Source organism: Condylura cristata, unplaced genomic scaffold (assembly GCF_000260355.1).
Source record: "Condylura cristata isolate star-nosed mole 26May11 unplaced genomic scaffold, ConCri1.0 scaffold00042, whole genome shotgun sequence".
Classification (NCBI taxonomy): domain Eukaryota; kingdom Metazoa; phylum Chordata; class Mammalia; order Eulipotyphla; family Talpidae; genus Condylura; species Condylura cristata.
In genome coordinates, this window is record NW_004567143.1 from 3,433,878 (window position 1) to 3,444,891 (window position 11,014).

An 11,014-nucleotide genomic window follows, 5' to 3' on the forward strand; every position below is an offset into this window, starting at 1 on the left:
ACCACCCTTCTCACACAAAGGCGCCCGGGCTGATTCTCCAGGCTAAGATCGGGCTCTGCACCCCGGTGAGGACAATTGCAGGTGGACTCCGGACAGCGCCGCGCCGAGGGTGGGCAAGCCGGGTCCAGGCACATTTGAGGAAGTGGGTGTGTATGGGTATTTAGGGGGACAATGGAGGCTAGAATAAGACTTTTAGGTGACCCCACCCTGGTTATTATCCTTCAAGGCCATCAGGCAATAACCTTCCAGTTATTTATTTCTTTCAGACAGAAATTATTTGCACCTCTACCAGACAGTCTCTCAAAATAGCATGTGACTTCCTAGACGCTGGCCCTTTAATCATTAATAGACAGCAAGACAAATAGGTACATTGCCCGAAATATTTAAATAATCGTGGGCAGCCCTGGTAAACAACGCCTCAAGGTGGCATTGTAAGGGCGTGCTGTGTTCTAGCTGCCTTATTTCCAAGTTTTGAATATAAAATGAGCATTCAAAGACTCTTGCAATAGTTTCCTCTCTAATTCTATTTAAATTTTTTTTTAATAGCAAGCAAGTGGACTTTGGGAGTGACCTCCACTGTTTTCTATCTAGGGTGCCAGCCAGGGCTGGGAGAAGGCCTGCCGGAAGGTTGCAGGTTTAGCCAGTAAAACACCAGCTGCTCAGTTACATTGGAATTGCAGAAAATCCGAAAAGCAGCAAATAATTTTTATATCATGTGTGTATGATTAACACATAAAGAATGAAGCTTGTTTAGTAGGAATCGGTCCCAAACACTGCGCGTCTGACGGGGTTCTGTGGGGTGGTCCAGTTCTGAGGGTGCATCCAGTTCTAATGTTCTAACGCTCCCCTCAGCAAGAAGTCCTCCCAGTAACAGACTCGTGTTTTGTAAATGCGTCTTGAGTCCACTCAAGCCTGGAGCTTATCACGCTCCACAGTGCTCTGTGTGTTTGAACACTGCACCCGTTTGAGTCCCTCTAAAATGAGCAATTTGAAATGTCACAGAGAATCCTGGGTTCGATGATGCAGGAAGACAATGAGGTGGCTTTGTTGGCCCCTGGGGAGACCAGAGTAACCACAAATGCCCGCTTTGTTCCTGACCTTCCCAAGGGAGAGGCTTGAATAGACCCCCCGTTGTTTGCCCTGACCCAATTCAGACTTAGCCTTTGTTGATCCACCTCTTGATTCTCCGCGGGAGCAGAAAGATTTCCCAGTCCTTCAGATGAAATAAATTTTACTTTGATTATTTTTTCAGACATACATGGGAACCTAGGGCATTTCCTTCTTGATCTTTCTTTAATAAGAGCAACATGGGGATGGTAAATATTTTTTCTGAACAAAAAATAGAAGTTGAACAAATGCCACTGAAGGCAAATCTCCAAAGCTAACACCCTCAGGACCTAACATCACTGGTGAACTTCCCCCAGCTTGTCTCACCTTCAGAACCTTCCAGAGGGAAGCCAACGAGAGAGCCAGCTCGATGGCTGGTGACAGACCCCACGAGCACCCACAGTAACTAGGCTGCATCGGGAGGTTCTCCCACGCGCATGCGCTTGACTTCCAGGCTTAATGGAAAGCTAAGCAGAATCCTGACAGCCTTTTTGTTGATTCTTAAATATATATTAAGTGCAAACAGCCAAGGATGGCCACTCATGAAGGTAAAGAAAAAATGTGGAGTTTCTTTTATCAGACATCAAAACTCGCGATTAAAGTTTTGATCATTAAGCTAGTACGAGAGTGGCCCAGAGAGACAAACTAACAAATCAGAAGGAACAGACAATATATGAGGCTTGAGAAAGACAGTGATGGAGGGCCCTCGCTGGTGGCACAAAGGGGTTAAGTCTCGGGACTATGAAGCTATCGGCCACCACTGCAGCACAAGTTCGATCCCTGGCCAGGGAGTGACCCATGTGGCACAGACCTCTCCTGTCTCCCTGCTGCTCCCCTCAGCAGTGTGTTTCAGTCAGTCTGCCTGCTCTGCTCCCCACTCTGTCTCTGGTGATCTTCTCACACTCTTCCCCCGCACCTCTGGCCAACACCCCAGCTTTTGTATGCATAAATAAATAAATCTTTAAAAAAATAGACAATGATGAAGTGATGGAGAAAGGACTGAACAGGGTACCAGGCTCAGTGGCAGACACAAAGTCAACTCCGAAGACCCAACAATGAAGAGAAAAGCTATACAGCACCTTAGAGACGTACCAGGGGCCAGCATCTGCAGGACAGCTATGAGGTAAAGCCGAAAGATAAGCTCCAACACGAATCTTTCCTCTAAACATGTGGCAGAGCCAGGAAAACAAATCGTGGTTTGGAAACCAATTAACAAGTAGCCCAGACATTGCAGCAGAGCATACAAAATTTTCTGAACACAAAGTGCATGCATATTCACTTTTATTTGAGCAGGGTCTGCTAAAGAAACTGGGAACACCCCCCACCCACGACTCCCATCCTTCTTTTCATCGACACACTTCTTGCTTCTCTATGTGAACTCGGACATTTTCACCCTAAATTCTAGTTCTTCTTTCACTGTAACTCACTCTGTTTTCTTTTAACTTCTTTCCATAGGAAGCATTTTTTAAAAAGCCCTTTAGTAAAACCTATTTTTTTCTAACTTTAAAGCATAATATATGCTCAAAGAAATGCTTTTGAAACAAAGCTCATTTCTGAAATGTCTCAAGTATGACTCAGTGTGATGACTAGATCATTGGAAATGATGCTTCCCTGTATCTGTTTGCTCGGGTTCTCTTCCCAATACTTCTGAATGACTACATATAAAATCTTAACAGATATGACATGCACAATTTTGCATGGGGAGAAAAACTATGCACTTCCCTCCAAAACTGAGGTTCTAAGGAACAAGCTTGAGTGTTTGGAATATTGTCCGAACTTTCCAATTACTGAACAGACTGGCCAGTCATCTGAATCAAGTAATATTTGTACTTGAGTGCTTCTCCGTAATTCACCTTTGCTTCCACAGAGGAAGAGGAGTGTGTGAAATGATTCATGGCCAGCCCCACTTTGATCTAAAATCAAAGCCCTGAGTAAACTGGAGTAGTTCTTTAAAAAAAAAAAAAACAAAAAAAAAACAAACAAAAAAAAAACTATGCATATAGAACTGGGGTAGAGGTGCAGAAGTGGTGAGAAGATTCACCAGGACCATGTGGGGAGCAGAATAGGCAGATAGACGAAGTACACTGCTGAGGGGAACAGCAGGCCGGACAGGAGAGGTCTGCTGCACCCTGTGGGTCACTCCCTGGCCAGGTGAAGATTGAACACATGCGGAAGAGGATTTAACTACTTAATAATGTACTTAACCCCGCCGTGCCACCAGGGAGGGACTGAATATGGACTCTTTTTAAACAAACATACACTGCTGAGAAGAACAGCAGGCCGGACAGGAGAGGTCTGCTGCACCCTGTGGGTCACTCCCTGGCCAGGGATCAACCGGCTGAAGCAGCTGTGGCTAGCTTCACAGTGTGGTGCTTTAACTCGTTGCACCACCAGGAAGGGCCCTGGAGTTGTTCTCAAGCAGGAGAGAACAGTCACCATGACAGAGAGCAAAACTAATTTACCCACCTGGGCAGTTAAACCCTAAATGCTTGTCAGCAACCTCTGTGCCTCTGAAAGCGCTCCACACTTCATTCGGTTCATACAGTTAGGGAAACGCAGCTACATCTTGCACTACCTCATGTTAGGTGAAAATTAAATCTTTTAAACAAATTGCCTATTAGATCATCAAAGTGAGGATTCGAACCCAGGAAAAAGACAACAGATTTAACTCTGTGAGAGAGATGCTTGAATTTAGTTTGTATAAGTAGGTCAGTAAGTCACTGACATTAGAACTATTCTTGACAGGAGGGGCTTTAGTTCTAAGGTGTCCTGAACTGAAGATATGCTGATGCCAGAGGAAGGCCCAGTAGCCTTAACCCTTCCTTTGTGAGGCCCGGTCTGCACAGACTCAAAGGCTGAGTCCCTGTTGTTCTGTGATCTACAGTGGAGGTAAAAAGACTGGTTTTGCCTGCAGATAAGACCATTTTTGCATGAGGAAGATGGAGGCTGTTCACAATAGTAAGTCTATGAAGATAACTTGGCTCTCCTGCCTGCCTCGACAGATACTGGGGGAGATTTCCCAGAACATTTATAATATGTTCACACTGTTATTGCAATAAAGTAAATACCATAGCGTTTCATTGTCTAAGTTATGACCTCATTTTCTTTAGCAAAACTAAACTCTGCACTTAGAAAGACAGACACACCTGAAAATATATTCCACTAGGCTGCATTTAACGCATCTTTTCCTCTCAAGGTGAAATTTCACATTTTAAAATTGAAGTTCCCTCAGATGATTATGAAAATGGGGGTGTAATGATATCTTGCATTTATGATTATTGATGCATCTTTTTATAGATTCATTTTTATGTTGAACTACTTATTTTATATGCATTGATGAGCATAATGGTAATTAGTTGTCTAGTTTGGTAAATGAGTATCTGGGATAATTTATGAGTGTTTCTAATTTTTACTTTGGAGCTGACATTTTGATATTGACTTGAGCATTTTACATACCTTGCTGGATACATTTGGAAACACATTTACAGTGAAGAACATGGCTACAGATACATGTAAACATAAATGTAAGTTTTTATTCATTCAATATTTATTTTCGTCAAAGTATAGTGAGCTTCCACGGCCCTAAAACAGACTCTGTACTGGAGAAGAATTCCTAAAACAATTTTACTTTTTCCAAGTTAAATGTATTCAATTTATAAATTAGAAACCTAGTTTATAAATTTTCAATTTATAAACTAGCTATGTGTAAATCTAACAAATTGTGTATGAAAATAATAAACAGGCTGATTCATCCCTTTACTAATACTTCAATGACCTCTCAGCTGACTGTGGTCAGCTGAATCAAGTTAGCTTGTCTTTCTGCTAGAAATTGTGAGCAGCTACTACCCGCAAGGCTTAGTGGAGTGAATCCATGAGAGGCACAAAAAGATCATCCTGAAACATTTAATGTGATTGAGAACATTAAATTTCTTAAATATTTCAAACTAATTACCATTTAATGCACTTCAAACACTTAAGAAAATGTCTTAGGGTAGTTCACAGCTAGCACACTCTGAGACAAGATTTATGTAAAAGTGATTGCTAGGACATGACCGAGTAAACCCGCGCCTCGTTGCCTACCCAAAGAACACAAACAAACAAAAAATTAAAGAAAAAGCTAATTTGAAGGGAAATATGCACCCCTGTGTTCACTGAGCACTGTGCACAATAGCCAAGCTGTGCCAACAACCTAAGTGCCCAGTGGCAGATGAGTAAAATAAAGAAGAAGTGGTGTATACACTGTGGAGTACTATGCAGCAATTAAAAAGATATAATCTGCCATTTGCAATGATATGGAGGAAACTTTATTTATGCTAAATAAAACTTTATTTATGCTAAACTTTAAACTTTATTTATGCTAAATAAAGTAAGTCAGAAGGAGAAAAACAAAAACAAATTATTTTACTCGTATGGAATATAAAGACACAAAACAAAAGAACAGATGGAACTAAACCAAAAAAAAAAAAAGACACTTAGAAATCTGACTGTGAACTGAGGTGACCTGAGGGGGAGGGTCAGGGTGGGGAGTTAAGGGCGGAAGGGCCAGTGGACTATGGTGGAAGACTATGGGTGCTTTGGTGGGGGGTGTGGTGCAGTAACATACATCTGAAAAGGCGTGAAGCTGTATCCCTGAATCACATACAGTGTGGTAAATCAGCACTACTGAAATAATAATTTAATACAAAAAAGAAGTAATGGGGATAATAACTCAAATAAATGCATATGTTACTCTTCTTTGGTAGGGGAATGGAGAATTCGGGAGAGAGGAGGCCATGAAAGGTCCAATACTGAGAAAGCCCCTGAGGGCTGGGGAGTGGGGATCAGTTTTACTCAAGCCACGCAGGAGCCCTGGAAACCCCCCAGGTCTCCCCTTAGAATTGTCCTAATTAGCATCGCCAAATCTGGAGTGTGTGAGCCCCAGTGCCCATCAGTCAAGGTCCAGGGCCACACCTGGAGGAGGGAAATTCTGAGCCGCCTCCACGTGGGCAGCCTGAGGTGAAAGGGCGTGTAAGTGTATATCTGAATCCCAAAACACATCCCAGGGAAGGCAGACTCACCCTGACGGAGTCAGGTCTATAAGATAATAAATTTTAGAGATCCCATTTTCTTTTTTTTTAAGATTTATTTATTTGTGCATACAGAACTGGGGTACAGGCCAGAGGTGCAGGGGCCATGAGAGGCTTCACTAGAGACAGAGTGGGGAGCAGAACAGGCAGATAGGAACAGGCAGATCAACGAAGCACACTGCTGAGGGGAGCAGCAGGCGGGTGAGGAGAGGTCTGCCGCGCCATGTGGTCACCTCCCAGGCGGGGATCAAACTCAGGCTGAAGTGGCTTTGGCTTCTCAGTGCTGCGCTTTAATCAGCTGCGCCACCAGGGAGGGCCCAGATCCCATTTTCTTAATTCTTTCAATCACAGTAAAAGTATATCACTCCCATAAAAACATATCTTTTAAGGATGATTTAGTGATGACAAGCCCATGGGGCTTCCAACTGAGATGGAAAAAGGCACAAAATGATGTAAAAATAAACAATTATATTATTTTAAAATGTCAATTATTTCTTTATCATCTCTACTTTTTTTTTTTTTTTTCATGCCTTCCCGGGGGAAATGGTGATCTTGAGCAGCTCAGGCTTACTGGTTAAAAACAAGGCCAAAAATATTCCGGGCCACATAAAACTGCTAAGAGTAAAGAGTACCTAGCAGAATCTACCGGAAATTGTCCAGATGGAACCTTCTGAAGGTCTTTATTTATTTGCCAGGCCAACGTGGTTTTATAAATTCTTGTCCCTCAGCTGGGTTTGAAGCAATCACATAAGTTTCAATTTCTTGAAACCCAAACCCCTTTTCCCCAATGGACCCTTTGGTTAGAACAGTGGGGACTTTCTAGAGTCCCGGGGTTTCACTTCATCCTGTTGATAAAACCGTATTGTGTAACGTTCTGACTTAAGGTCGGCTGTGGTCAGAAGATGTGAACTCGACCAGTCCCTCTCACGCTTTCTCCTTTTCCTCGTGTGCCTCTTACTGCCTGCCCTTCCTTCTGAAAGTCTTGACTGATACAGAGAAATGAAAGCCAGAGGTGCGACTGCTGAGACCCGCTTCCCCCGCAGGAGCACACAGACCCCCGGGCTGGCCCCCCGGGAGCTGCGGCTCACCCCTCCGCGGAGGACACACCACACACCGTGCGCACGACCCCCAGGACCGCTGAGTCTATAGCCACCCGCCCCCCTGGTCTCCCCATCTCTTCCTGTCCCCACAGGGCTCTCCTGCAGAAGTGGAAAGAGGGTCTGTCTCCCTGGTGGCTCAAGGAGTTAAAGCGCAGCTCTGGAAAGAGGGTCTGTCTCCCTGGTGGCTCAAGGAGTTAAAGCGCAGCTCTGCGAAGCTGTCCACAGCTGGAGTTCGATCCCCAGCCAGGGAGTGACCCCCAGGGCGCAACAGACCCGGCTCCTTGCTGTTCCCTTCAGCAGCGGATTTCAGTCCATCTGCCTGTTCTGCTCCCCACTCTGGCTCTGGGGAATCCTCTCGTCCCAGACATCTCTGGCCTGCACCCCAGTTCTTGTATGCACAAATAAACGTTCTTTAAAATTTGTTTATTAAAAAAGAAAAGTGGAGGACCCTCCCTGGTGGCACAGCGGGTTAAAGCACTGCACTAAGAAGCTAAAGCCACTTCCGCATGAGTTCGATCCCCGCCTGCCCCAGAGGTGACCACATGGCTTGGCAGACCTCTCCTGACCCGCCCGCTGCTCCCCTCAGCAGTGTACTTGTCGCTCTGCCTGTTCTGCTCCCCACTCTGTCTCTGGTGAAGCCTCTCATCGCTCCTTCACCTCTGGCCTGTACCCCAGTCTGTATGCATAAATAAATAAATCTTTAAAAAAAAAAAAAAAAGAAAAGTGGAAAGAAAGCACCGTGTTGCCTCTTCTGCTCAGTCAGCCAGGCTGGGTCACCCTGATCTCCTACACATCCAAGGAAGCATTTTGAGACCTATTTTTAGTGAAATTTTATGCAGAAAAAACAGATGTCTGGACAAAGGATGGGACGAGGTAAAGGGAGCCCATAGGTCCCTGTAGGACTTCCTCCAGCAGGGCCGGCCCCTTCCCGAGCGCCCTGCGGCCTCGCTGCCTCCTGTCTCTCTGCGGCTCCCACCGCTCCCCAGCCCGTGAGAAAGGCAAGAGAAGGGCCGAAGCGCCAATGTGGCTGAGTCTCTCCAAGTATTTTAAGTGTTCTCAGGTGTCCTTCTAGACCCTCCCCCTCCCCCCCGCAGGCAGTACGAATTTAAGGGTGTCCCACTAGTTTTGCAATCTCGGGGCCAATCTGAAATTCCTTGAGGACACCTAGGACCTGTTTCCCCCATCTCTCCCAAGTCAATCCTGTTTGTTCCTCCCTGGGAAAATGTGAAATTCTTAGTAGCTCTGTAGAGCAAGTGTTGCTGGGCCTCGCTGCCTGGATGTGGGGTAATAAGGACGTCTGGTGCCCAAGGATTATGACCCCCAGGACCTGGGGCTGAGATGCTCCTGATGTCACCCAGGTGTTCTTGAGACTCCCCAAGGAACAAGAGCGTGTTCCCCAGTCGGTCTGGACTGAAGCTCGACACTGGTGCGCACTCCCTTCAGGGCAGGGAGCTTCCTGGCGCATCTGCATGGGCTTCCTAAGCGTTGATTGAGCTCGCCACGAGGCCTCAGGGACACGAGGCCTAGGTGGACACCCTGACTCTCCCCGCGTCTGAGGGGCCTGACTTAGCCATTTAACAAGACGCCTTTGGGAGCATCGGGCACACCCCCATTCAACAGTCAAGCCACATGCGGAGCTCTGCTTCACATCACTGGAAAAGTGTGAGTGTGTTCTTCTCTGGCCAGGGTGGATTCAGGGTCTACCAGAACACCCTCCTCGGGGAGCAAACTGCCCTCACGGATTCTGCTTGGCTCTGTGCACCTCAAGCTCAAAGGGTGACCCAGGAGCGCCGCTCGCTCACTGCGTTTATAAGAGGTGGACCTGTTTCCCAGCAGCCCCGGCAAGTCAGAGGGCCGGCTCTGATTGGCCCAGCCTGGGGCTTCTGCTCAGTCTCCAGCCAATCACTACCGCCAGAGATATGCAAGCCTCTCATTGGCCGGGTGGAGTCACATGTCGTGCGGGGGCGGGGCAGCGAGAGAAACCCCGGGAGTAGGCACTGCGCAGGCCCTGGAGGGAAGGGAAGGCGCTAGCCGCAGGTGAGGGCGGCCGCGCACTGAGCAGGTGAAAGCCACGGACTGTCCGCTTGGGCTTTGTAGACAGCAGCCGCGACCCAGAAATCCTCTAAATCCGCGTTCAATGTGTCCAGATGTACTTGGTCCTGCCACACGGGTCCCTGCTCAGCCGTGAGCCCCAAGAAGGCGTCACCCCAGCGCTGGTCCAGGATGCCCTCCTCCGGGGCCACACAGGTGGGAGCATCCAGGCCCTTCCGGAAACGCAGTTCCTGCCAGCCGGGCCGCCTGACCCTCGGAGTCCGGCGAGAGGCCAGTCGGCAAGCAGCCTCTGGCTCACCAGGCAGAATGGGCGAGGGGGGCGCCCGTGGTTCAGCCCAGCCGCGCCCCACTCCCTCTCTCCAGGTGTGGAGCTGTGTGTCTTTCCTTCGCCACAGACCTGCGTCACCCAGCCCTGACTGGAAGCCCTTTCCCCTGAGCACAGGTCCTGAGTTAGGGGACTGGGATTGCCCAGATGAAGTGCTTCAGGGGAGATAATTTATTTGAAGCACTTAGCATCCAAGAGCTCAAGAGACTTTGGATCAATTTTTTCAACTATCATAAAAGCATCCAAGGCCGGGCAAGGTGGAAACAAAGAGCCTTCAGTTTGCAGAAGGGAGAAGAAAGGGGGGTGGGGAGAAGATGCCCTTGAGGATGCAAAGATAAAGCGCCAGGGGCTTGGGGCTGCTTAGAGGCGCCCAAGCCCTGCCGGCCCCAGGGCAGCTGCTGTCAGTCCCAGGAGGCCCACGAGGCCCCAGCCCGGGGCTGCCTGGCCCGTCCAACCCCTCCATCACCACCCCCAGAAGACTTCAGTCTGAAGGGTCTCTCTCCCCAAGCCCCTGCTCTCCCACCAGCCCTAGAAGGAAGGGCTGGGAAACATCCTGCAGCTTCGTGTTATGTCTTAGGGACTGCCAAGAACCTGCTTCTGAAACTACTTCCTGCACCCTTTAAATACAGTGATGGCCACGTTTTAATTGTTGTCCTTCACAAGATGGAGACCCAAGGGACCTATCATGGGCAGATAAAGAAGTGACGGGCCTCCCTGGTGGCCCAGGGGCTAAGTCGCAGCACTCTGAAGCTGTTGGCAGCCACTGAGGACAGTTCAATCCCTGGCCAGGGAGTGACCCACATGGTGCAGCAGACCTCTCCTGACCGGCCTGCTGCTCCCCTCAGCAGGGTACTTAGTCAACCTGCCTTGTCTGCTCCCCACTGCCTCTGGTGAATCCTCTCACCCCCTGCATCTCTGGCCTACACCCCAGTTTTTCTACACAAAATTAAATCTTCAAAGGGTTTCCAGAGGTAAAAATTTATTTTGGCTTTCATTTTATTTTAATAGATCAACTATGGTACTCTGGCTCTGCCTAGATACTGGAAAGGGAGCAAAGGCCTGAAAGTGCCAGAGCCACTGCCCAGGCCAGGGTCTTCTTGCCCAAAGCAGCCCCCACACCAGGTGCATGCCTGGGCGCTCCTCCTGCTCCTGCATTCTAGGGAGACGGGCTGGCAAGGAGCCCTTCAGGCCACAGCCGTGGACTTATCACTTGGAAGTGGAACATCTGGTGAACTCTGGTCCCTGGTTATGGGATGCTGGGTCTGATTTACTAGAGTTCATACTCAAGTCTGTGCGCTTTGCTCAGCTGAGACACGAAATAGGTGGTCTTTCAGGAAACGTGCCCTGTCCTGTTCTCCACTCTC